This window comes from Furipterus horrens, unplaced genomic scaffold (assembly GCF_987537825.1).
Source record: "Furipterus horrens unplaced genomic scaffold, mFurHor1.1.pri manual_scaffold_2, whole genome shotgun sequence".
Lineage (NCBI taxonomy): Eukaryota > Metazoa > Chordata > Mammalia > Chiroptera > Furipteridae > Furipterus > Furipterus horrens.
In genome coordinates, this window is record NW_028327172.1 from 33,474,520 (window position 1) to 33,485,524 (window position 11,005).

Sequence of the window (11,005 nt, forward strand, 5' to 3'; positions counted from 1 at the left end):
AAAAAAAAATCTTTCTATACTTAAGCCATAAAAATATTCTATGGTATTTTCTAGAAGCTTTATTGTCTTGCCTTTCATAGATGTACAATCTACCTGGAATTGATTTTTAAGCAAGGTGTGAAGTGGGCCTCAGGTTTTGTTTTCCACATGCCACCTTTGTCATGATCCAATTCGTATGTGTGTCAGTCTATTTCTGGGCTCTTTGTTCTGTTCTGTTGCCTGTTTCTCTATTGTTGTACCAGCATTACACTATTTTAATCACTGGAGCTTCATAGTAAGTGTTGATGCCCGGAAAAGCAAGGTGCCTAGTTTGTTTTTATTCTTCACAAGGAGTCTTGACTATTTTTGGTCTTTTGCATTTCCTTTTAAAATTTGGAACCAACGTTCCAAGTCTCACCAGCCTTCCCCAACCTCCAACGGGATGTTTGCTTTCCCTATTAGACTACACTGCATGTCGATTACTTGGAAAGAATTGCATCTTTAGAATATCGAGTGTTGTAATCCATAAGCATGATCTATTCCTTCACTTGTTTAGACTTATTTTTTTTTCTCTAAAATATTTAATAGAAAAAAGAATTCTGCTCTAGCAATGATGGACAAGGGTGCTTTGAACCAGCTTTGCCACTAACAAAAAATAGAAAAGTATGCTAAAAAAATTTTTTTTTAAATCCTCACCCACGGATATGTTCATTTATTTTGAAAGAAGGAGAGAGAGAAACACGATGTGAGTGAGAATCATCGATCACTTAACTTTCCTCCATACACAACCCTGACTGGGATTAAACCTACGACCTAGAGGTGTGCCCTGACTGGGAATCAAACCTGTGAGCTTCCACTTTACAGAACGATGCTCCAACCAATTGAGCCACACCGGCCAGGGCAGCGCTATGTTGTTTTAAACTTCCCAGACACCTCCATCCAAGTCTGCTGCAATTGGGAGGGAGGAAAGGAGATGCCTTTTCTTGGGGGACCACTACTTCTACCCCTCTTACAATCCAGGCCTTAGTGTGAAGGTGGCTGCCTGACTTCCCCCCTGCTACTGCACTCATTGGAGCTGTGGCGGTCACTGAACTGTGCTACATGACCACCTCTGTCCATCCTGCCAGCTTCCCCCCGCCCCTTAATTCCAACGGCTCACCTTCAAATGTAACGACGCATGGGTCTTTCAGGCATGTGTGTTTGTTGAGCAGGGACCCTTTGTTGAGTTCTACTTGTCCGACTGGTAAATTTAACGAGAGAAACAAAAGGAAATGGCTCACTCCGCCATGATGCTGGGGTCACTCCTGCACTTAGTTCATAGCATTTTTGCTGAAATTTGCCTACATGTGACTTTGTCTTTTATCCAGTTTGGGATTTTGTAGAACTCAAATCTGTGGGTACACGTCTTTTGTCAATTTGGGCAGATTATCCTTTCTCTCTTAAAAAAAAAAAAGTTCCACATGCTCAGTGTTCTCTCTTTTATGGATTTCAGTTATATAAATGCTAGCTAGCCCTTTTTACTCTATTTCCCACTCCTGGGGGAACAATATCTCATTATGCAAGAACCCATTATATCCATGTGCGAAATCTTCCTCTTACTGAAATGCTTTTGCCTCTCATATTCTCCTGTACTCTGAAGCAGTGTGTGTCTCTGCCATTAGCAGTGGCAACACCCACAAACATTCTTGGAATCCGGACATAGTCACCTGTTCCAAGGGCATAGGGCAAAAGGTGCGCAGAATTTTCCTGGCAACAAGGTTAAATATTTAAGGTTATAGACTGCACTATGCCAGTTCTCTGTTGCAGATGCTGAGTGACAGAGGTACCTACATGCTCTTTGTTAAATATGTATTTGTGACATGCAGGGCCCTCTAACGCATGGGCCCCAAGGCAGTAGCCCGTTTCATGCAGGTCTAAATGTAGGGTTAGATCATTCTGATGCGGAGATCTGCCTTGAGCATTGTAGGATGTTTAGGAACATCCCTGTTTCTCCCACTACATACCAGTAGCAGCTCCCAGTTGTGACAAACAGTATCTCCATACGTTGCCAAATGTTCCCTGGTAGGGAAAATCCCTTGTGGTTGAGAACCACTGATCTAAGGATAATATTCCAGACAAGAAAAGACTAACATGTAAGTTCCACTTGGAACTTAGTACCAATAATCTGCCTTATAAAAGAAAAAAAGGAATACTATTACCAGTTTAACTACACAGGTGTGTTTCCCTTTAGCTTTGGTTGTTGGGAAGCTCAAAGCTAAGTTTCATGTTCACTCCATTAACTCGGAGCCTCAGTTTTGAGGTTTGATCTTATTTCTAATATAACGGTTCTTTAGAAAACGGCCTCACGTAATTTGAAAAGATAAGCAAATGGCTCCATATGAAAGCCTTAGGGGGCAACATCTTGATGCTGGTCGTGCACAAGAGAAGTTCAAGTTTGGTTCTCTAAAGCAGCTTTGAGGGCAGTGAACAGTTTTGGGTGTTGGAGGCAACAGGGCAGGCCTTGTTTGGTAGCTGCAGTGGGGACACCTTGTGAGGAGCATGCAGGAAGTATTCCTTTGGCTTTTCCCATGCCAGAAGTAACTGTGGAACACTTCCTGGGTGTGGGAGAAAGGCTGCCGTGAAAGAATAGGTAGTTTTCGAGGGGCTCAATTTCAGAAGAAATACAGTTAGCTGCCTCTTATCTGAGGTTGGAGTGTCCCATGGTTGACTGTGGTTTGAAAACAGTACATGGAAAATTCCAGGAATAATATGTAAGTTTTAAATTGTGTGCTGTTCTGAGTAGCATAATGAAATCTCAAGCCATCTCGCTGTGTCCCGCCCAGGACGTGAACCTTTCCTTTACCCATCACCTCCACACTGTGTGTGTTATTTGCCGGTCACTTCATAGCTGTCTTGGTTACCAGGTGAACTGTCTTGGCGTCGCGGTGGTTGTGTTCAGGTAACCCTTCTGGCAGCCAAATGCTATGTCAAAAAGCCTACAGCATTCACCTCACTTTTCATTGTATCATCCCACGTCATCACAGGAAGGGTAAGTACAGCACACATTTTTATTACAGTATATTGCTATAATAGTTCTATTTCATTATTGATCTAAATATAATTTATAAAGTAAACTTAGTAAGAGGTATGTATGTATATATAGGAAAACCATTCTGTATAGTGTTCGGTTCTATCTACAGTTTCAGGCATTCTCTGCTGGTCTTAGGACATATTCCCTACAGATAAGGGTAGGGGGGGGCGAGAGAGAGAGAGAGAGAGAAATCTGTTCTGTAGAACCCCTCATTTACTGCAGGAGTGTATATTCATTTGAAGACTACTGGTTAACAATGCCAACTACTGTTAACAGGTCAAGCAAGTTGTAGAAGGATTAGGACTAAAAAAATGTGAAATCTTTTGGGGTACAGATGCTGACAGAAAAGGGGCAACAGATTAAGGGAATGGTTGAAGACTCCAAAGAAGGTAATCAGAAGCACAAGGTTCACAAGATGCGAAGGATGAACAGTAGCTGTCCGTCACTGAGCACTCACTATTGGTGTGCTAGAGCTTTTGACCTATTTCATCTCCTTCTCACAATAACCAAACAGGGGGTTTGCTATTGCTATGTTCACTTTACAGCCAGGGAATGGAGATTCAGACCTCGTTATGCCCAAGGTTGCTCAGTTTATTAACTAAGGTGGTTAGAGCTGGGATGTGACCTTGAGTAGTGAGTGAGATACTTCTCCATGGTTGTGGATTTAGGTGGAAGTTCAGAGAATTTTTGCCTGATAAAAATCTGTTTCTTATGAAAGCTAGAAGGCAAAGACATGTTAAGAGTGAAGAAGAGGGCCACATGTTCGAAAACAGGTTTTAAAAAGTTAAGGAGAATGTAAGAAGTTTGACTACAGGGAACACTATGATAACATGTCGTGTTGAGGTCAGTTAACATTTTTTAGTAATACTGGTTTGTGATTTGGTGTTTTTCTTTCTGTAAATAATTGGTAGAGAATTAGATATTTCGAGGGTTGACATTTTCCAGGAAGATATTATATTGGGGAGGGTTATTTGGGATACTGGTAACAATGATACTGAACTGACAGATCAATTAAAAATCTAGATAGGGCTTATGAGGCAGGTTAAAACAGATTGATAACCTGATTTGAACATGTGTAAAGAAGTGGAGCTGTTATGGTCAGAAGTGAATTTCTAAATTTGTGATTTCAGAGGTAGAGTGGTTTTTGGATATTGAAAATACCCAGGATATGGTTTTTCACAAAGTAATACAACTGAAGTCCTGTATGTAAATGATCATCGATGTCAACCAGATAGTTATTTCCTCAAAATTTCCTCAAAGAATGTGACCTTTCTGCTCTCAAATTATTGTTTAATCACAACAATCACGTCAAGTTTTCTTCTGAACTGCCAATTAACCCAGGTTGAAAAAACTTGATAAATTTTATTTATTAATACACACAAAATTAAAATCTGTGATCCTGAATACTTTTTAAATCAATAGATGATTACCCCTCTTCCCCAGCTCGCTCCTCTTGCTTCCTTGTCAACTCTGGTCCCCAGTCTTGGGTGGGTGGCACCTGGGTAAACAGCATGCTAAGCCTCCTCCTCTGTTTAAACCGAGAGCCAGCAGTGAATTCAACATCTTAGGTCCAGCCTTTTCTTCCAGCATTGCATACAAACTTCTTGTTCATAATCCATTAATCTCATGGAACCACTGTTCTATATGCAGTCCAACATTGACCAAAACATGAAGCAGCACATAACTACTTTTTTTTTGTGGGGGGGGGGTAACAATCTGAGGTGGGTCGAAGATGGCAGCATAGGACGACAGACTTGCCACCACCCAAGAACACACTGAATGTACACCAGTATTGACAGCAACTCCTCCTGAGGCTGACTGAATAGCTTCTACATAACAACAGAGAGACCACACACAGACTGTGTGGGAAGGGAACTGCTGGAGCTCTTCGGGAGCTGAGGAAGCTCTTCAGGACCAGTGCAACCCAGGGGCAGCGTTGCTTACATTTCCCCCGAACTTGGATAGTGGGCAGGAGCCTTAACCAGGTGCTCTGGCTGACCTGCAGGGCCACGGTATTGTGTCCCCAGCCACCCCTCCTGGACCTAACTCTAGCAGGAACAGGGGGGTGCCATAGCACAAGTGGATAGGGCTCCCCCACGCAAAAATGGGTCCAGCAGGTACAGCAAAGTGCTGTTGCACACACCCACTGTGCTGCACATGCACAGAGCTACCCAGCCAGAGGAAGTGAGGACCTAGTGGGGCACTGCTGCACGCACACGCGGGGCTGCCGCGCTCAGACCCAGCTCTGGTAATAAAGCAACAGGGGGCACCCCACGCACACTGGGCCACCCTGCTCAGATCAGCGGGCAAAGAAGTGCGAAGACATCAGGCTGTCCTGCCGCGATTCTGTTCTGACCATGGACAACCAGAATAACAGGAAGCTACCATACACGCCTGCACACTGTACACCAGGCTGCCCTGCCTGGACCCTGCTCCTCTGCTCAGGTGGCACATGAGGCATTGCACACACCCACTGACTCCAACCTGCCAGAACCAGCTGGCACATCTACAAAGAGGATTGGGAAAGAGATGTTTCATCTAACTCATAGGAACAAACACAGGAAGTCAGATATGGAGACAAGAATATGTCCCAAATGAAGGAACAGGAAAACACCTTGGAGAAAAACTCATGTAATGGAGGCAAGTAATTTGCCTGATAAAGAATGCAAAGAAATGGTTATAAGGATATTCAAAAAACTTAGAAATAGAGGAACTCAGAACTCAACAGTTTGAAAATATTCTCTCAAGATCAGAGATGATGAATCTAGTAACAGAAATGAAAAAAAAAATTATTAGAATTGACAACTGATTAGTAAATACAGAACTGATTAGTGACCTGAAAGACAGAATGGTGGAAATCCATCAAACAGCAAAATGAAAAAAAGAAAAGATTGTATAATGGACCTCTTGGACAACATTGAGCACTCTGATATTCACATGGTAGGGATCCCACAAGGAGAAATGGGCAGAAAGTGTATTTGAAGAAATAAGGGCCAAAAAGCTTCCTAATCTGAGGAAAGAAACATGATATCTAGGTCCAGGAAGCAGAGTTCCAAACAAGATGAACCCAGAGTCCCATTAAAAAGGCAAAAGTTAAGGATAAAGAGACAATCTTGTAGGCAGCAAGAAAGAAGCAAAAAGTCACACACAAGGAAAGCTCCCATAGGCTACCAGCTGATTTCTCTGCAGCAACTCTACAGTCCAAACGGAGCGGCAGGATATATTTCAAATGTTGAAAGGAACCTTGAATGCTATACCTGGATTCCTTCAGAATTCCTTCAGAATTGAGGGAGAGATAAAGTATTCCCCAGAAAAGCAACACTAAAGGAGTTCACCACCACTAAACTAGCTTTATAGGTGTTAAATGGGCGTAAGACTCTTCTGTGGCTCCTTCACACAAGTGGCCTGCCTCAGCTCATGCTGCAGATTTTCCCCAAACCCCTCAAATGTCCAGAAACCCAACACAAGCAGCAGCCAGCCTTACGTGTGCCTTGTAGCTCTTGATAAGCATCCCCAAGTCTGGTACAAGCTGTGACCAGTCGCAACTTGCATTATAACTAATCCACTGACCCCAAGCCTGGCAGCCAGTCTTGGCCTGGAATATAGCTTCAACTAAGTGACCACAGGCTCAGTATAAATGGCAGCTGGCCTCAGTTCACACTGGTGTCCACAAAAGGGTACAAAGCTCACCACAAGTGGTAGCCAGCCTCAGTTTGTAGCATAGCCTCTCCCAAGTGCTTCCAAGCCCAGCTCAAATGGCAAACAACTGATCACTCTGTAGTTCCTACCAAGAGGCCCGAAGGCAGGAATAAGCAGTGGCTGAACCTGGCCTACACCAAAGTCCTCCCAAAAGGCTCCATACCCAACATACCCACTGGCTGCTTTAGACCACAACAGACCACCACCCAACCAACTCCACAAATGACACACCCAGTCAGACTTGGCTGGCACTAGAACCCCGTTAAGGTGATTCCCACTCCATGGGTCAACCCCAGTAGAGAAGATCATCTGCTATAGTCATAGCCAGTCCTCACAGCCAGTCAGCCTGAAGGTCAACCCATCCACTGATGTGCCAACAGCAATTGAGGCTCAATTACAACAGTGGGGCACACACAAGCCACACAGGAGACACTCCTGCAGCACCCAGCTCAGGTGACCCAGGAGAGTGCACCACTGGGTCTCACAGCACACCTTCTATGTAAGGCTACCATGTCCAGACTGGGATACATGGATCTACCTAATACATAAAACACAGGGAGTCAGCAAAATGAGGAGACAAACATGACTCAAAAAGAGGGCAAAATTCAACAAAAAGGACTAAAAAACATGGAGACAAGCAGTTTAAAACACTGGTTATAAGGATGCTCAATGAACTTAGGATGAGTACATAAGATAGAAAAAACAGTAGATTAGGTGAAGTAGATGATCGAATCAGCAATCTAGTAGACAAGGTAGTGGAAAATGCCCAATAGGAATTTAAAAAATTGATGGTTTAAGGGACCTCCAGTACAACATAAAGCATACCAACATTTGCATCATAGAGGTACCAGCAAGAGGAGAGAGAAAACAAGGGATTAAAAACCTATTTGAAGAAATAATGGTTAAAAACTCCCCTAATCTAGCAAAGGGAATATAAGTCCAAGGAGTTCCAAACAATCTGAATCCAGAGGCTCACATTTGGACACATTATAATTGAAATGTCAAAGGCTTAAGACAAAGAGAGAAGCAGTTTGTGTGTACAAGAAAGCTCCTATAAGATTATCCGCTAATTTCTCAACAGAAACTTTGCAGGCCAGAAAGGATGGGCACGAAATACTCAAAAAGTGATGAAAGGAAAAAACTTATAACCAAGACTACTCTACTCAGCAAGGCTATCATTTAGAATGAAAGGACAGTTTCCCTGATCGAAAACAAAAAACAAAACAAAAAAACCCAAAATGGAGTTCACCACCACCAAACCAGTGTTACCAGAAATGTTAAAGGGACATCTATAAAAAGAAAAGATAAAAATGAGTAAGAAAATATTGGAAAGAAATAAATTCTCATTGACAGGCAAGAATTTAGTAGAAGTTACACATCAATCAACTATAAAGCTAATACAAAGGTTAAAGGACAAAAGTAGGAAGAGCATGTGCAATTACAACAAAAGAGACAAAAGTAGGAAGGTCATGTGTAATTATAACCAAGGAATACACAGAAAATTCAAGAGGTAAAATATGACAAAAACAAATGGGTGGATGAGTAAAACTTGTAGTCATTTTAGAATGTTAAAACTTAAATGACCACCAACTTAAAATAGGTTGTTATAAACGTAGTTTGGTTATGAAACACATAGTGACTACAAACCAAAAATCTGTAAAATAAACACAAGAAATAATGAGAATGGAATCCAAACATGACACTGTAGAAAGTCATCAACATATAAGGAAAATGAGCAATAAAAGGAACAGAGAACTACAAAAATAATCAGAAAACAAAATGGTGATAACTACATACCTATCAGTAATTACTTCACATATAATCTAAAGAAATACAAAGGATCACTAAACAACAGTATGAATAATTATATACCAAGAAATTGAAAAACCTAGAAGAAATGGATAAACTTTTAGAATGATGCAACCTTCCAAAACTGAACCAGGAAGAAACAGGAAATTTGAATCAATTACTAATAATGAAATTGAAACAATAGTAAAAAAACTCTGAATGAACAAACAGAAGTCTTTACAGGTGACTTTCACCAAATACTTACAAAGAATATCTACCCTTCTCAAAGGATTTCAAAAAATTGAAGAGGAAGGAACACTTCAACTCATGTGTGAGGCCAGCATTACCCTGATACCAAAATCAGACAAAGGTACTACAAACAAAAACAACCAAGCAACCAAAAAACCAACCCAACCAAATTGGAAGGGTAGAAATAAAATGGTCACTATCTGCAGATGACATATTACATAGAGAAAACCCTAAAGAATCCATTAAAAAAATTAATAGAAGGAAGGACACAAAATTGATAAGACAGAAATCCATCGCATTTCTATACACTAATAATAATCAAAGGAGAAATGAAGAAAACAATTCTATTTATAATTGCATCAAAAATAATAAAAATATCTAGGAATCAAGTTTTAGCCAGAGGTGAAAGACCTGTACTCTAAAAACTAAGACACTGAAGAGGGCACAGAGAAATATAACAAGCTCATGGATTGGAAGGTTTAATATAATGAAAATGTCCATATTACCCAAAGCAATCTATATATACCTTTAATGCAACCCCTAAAGTATCAATGGCATTCTCCTCAGAACTCCAACAAATAATCCTAAAGTTAATATGGAAACACCAAACACCACAAACAGCCAAAGAAACATGGAGAAAGAACAGCTGGATGCACAGCACTCCTTGATTTCAAATATACCTACAAAGTTTAATGATCAGAAGAGTACGGCACTGGCACAAAAACAGAAACATAGATCAATGGAAAAGAGTGGAGAGCCCCAAAATAAACCCTCACTTAATTAATCACTTAGTCAATTAATCCATCACAGTGGAGGCAAGAATTTACAGTGGAGAAGTGGCAGTGCCTTCAACAAGTGGTGCTGGGAGACCCGGACAGGTAAATGCAAAACACCAAAACTGGATCCGTCTTACACCATATACCAAAAATAAGCTAAAAATGAATTTAAAAATGGATTAAACACTTAAAAATTTAAGATCTGAAACCACAAACTCCTAGAAAAATAGAAAATTATTTGACATCTTAGTAGTTATCTTTTTGGATATGTCCTCTTGTATAAGGGAAATAAGCAAAGATAAACAAATGGGGCTATATCATACCAAAAGGCCCTGCAGAGCGAAGGAAACCTGGGAGATGTTGTTCAATGTTACATCCTATAAGAAGCTGATTTCAAAATATCTAAGGACTCATACAATTCAGTAACTTAAAAAAAATCCAATAAAAAATGGGCAGAGGACATGAAGACATTTCTCCAGATGTACAGATGGCCAAGACATGAAAAGATGCTCAACATCTGTAATCACCAGGGAAATGTAAATCAAAACCATGAGATACCAGTCAGAAAGACTATCATCAAAAAGTCAACAAGTGAAGATGTGAGTTAAATGGAATCCTGCATTATTGGTGGGACTGCAAATTGGCTTAGCTACTATGGAAACCAGTATGGAGAATCCCAAAAAAACTAAAAACAAAACTACCATAATCCCAACAATTCCACTTTCGTGTTTATCTGAAAACAGTAATGGCAAAAGAAATACCCACCCTTACATTCACGGAAGCATTATTTACAAGATGCAGGATATGGAAGCAACTGAGATGTCCATCAACAGTCATACGGATGAAGATGTTGTCAAATGGAATATATAATGAAATATTACTCACCAGTAAAAAATGAAATACTGCTATTTGTGAATTTGTGACATGGATAGACTTACAGGGTAGTATGGTAAGTGAAATAAGACAGAAAACATAAATACCACGATTTCAATTATCTGTTGAATTTTTTTTTAAAAATTGAAAAAAAACAAAAAACAAACTCATAGAAACAAAAACTGCTGATTGCCAGAGAGCATGGAGAGATGGATGAAAAAGGGGAGGGGACTATAGTCAACAAAGGGTAACTTTGTATGGTGACTGGATAAGTATAAGAATCACTATGTAGTACACCTGAAACTAATATTATATTGTATGCCAACTATACTTTAAAAAATTTTAAAGAAACTTAGATAACTGGTATAGGTAGGTAAACCCTTGAGAAGAGTATTTCAACTAAGAAATTATTAATGCTCAGAAAAGTTGCCATTAAAATGAAGTGTTTCACTGTACAAAAATAATTTGTATTTCCCTACCTAGTACTTTTTTAATAAGGATATCAAGATGGCATTTGTCCTCCTTTAATGTTTGCCCCCAACTTGATAAGGAAAACAAAAACCACCCAATG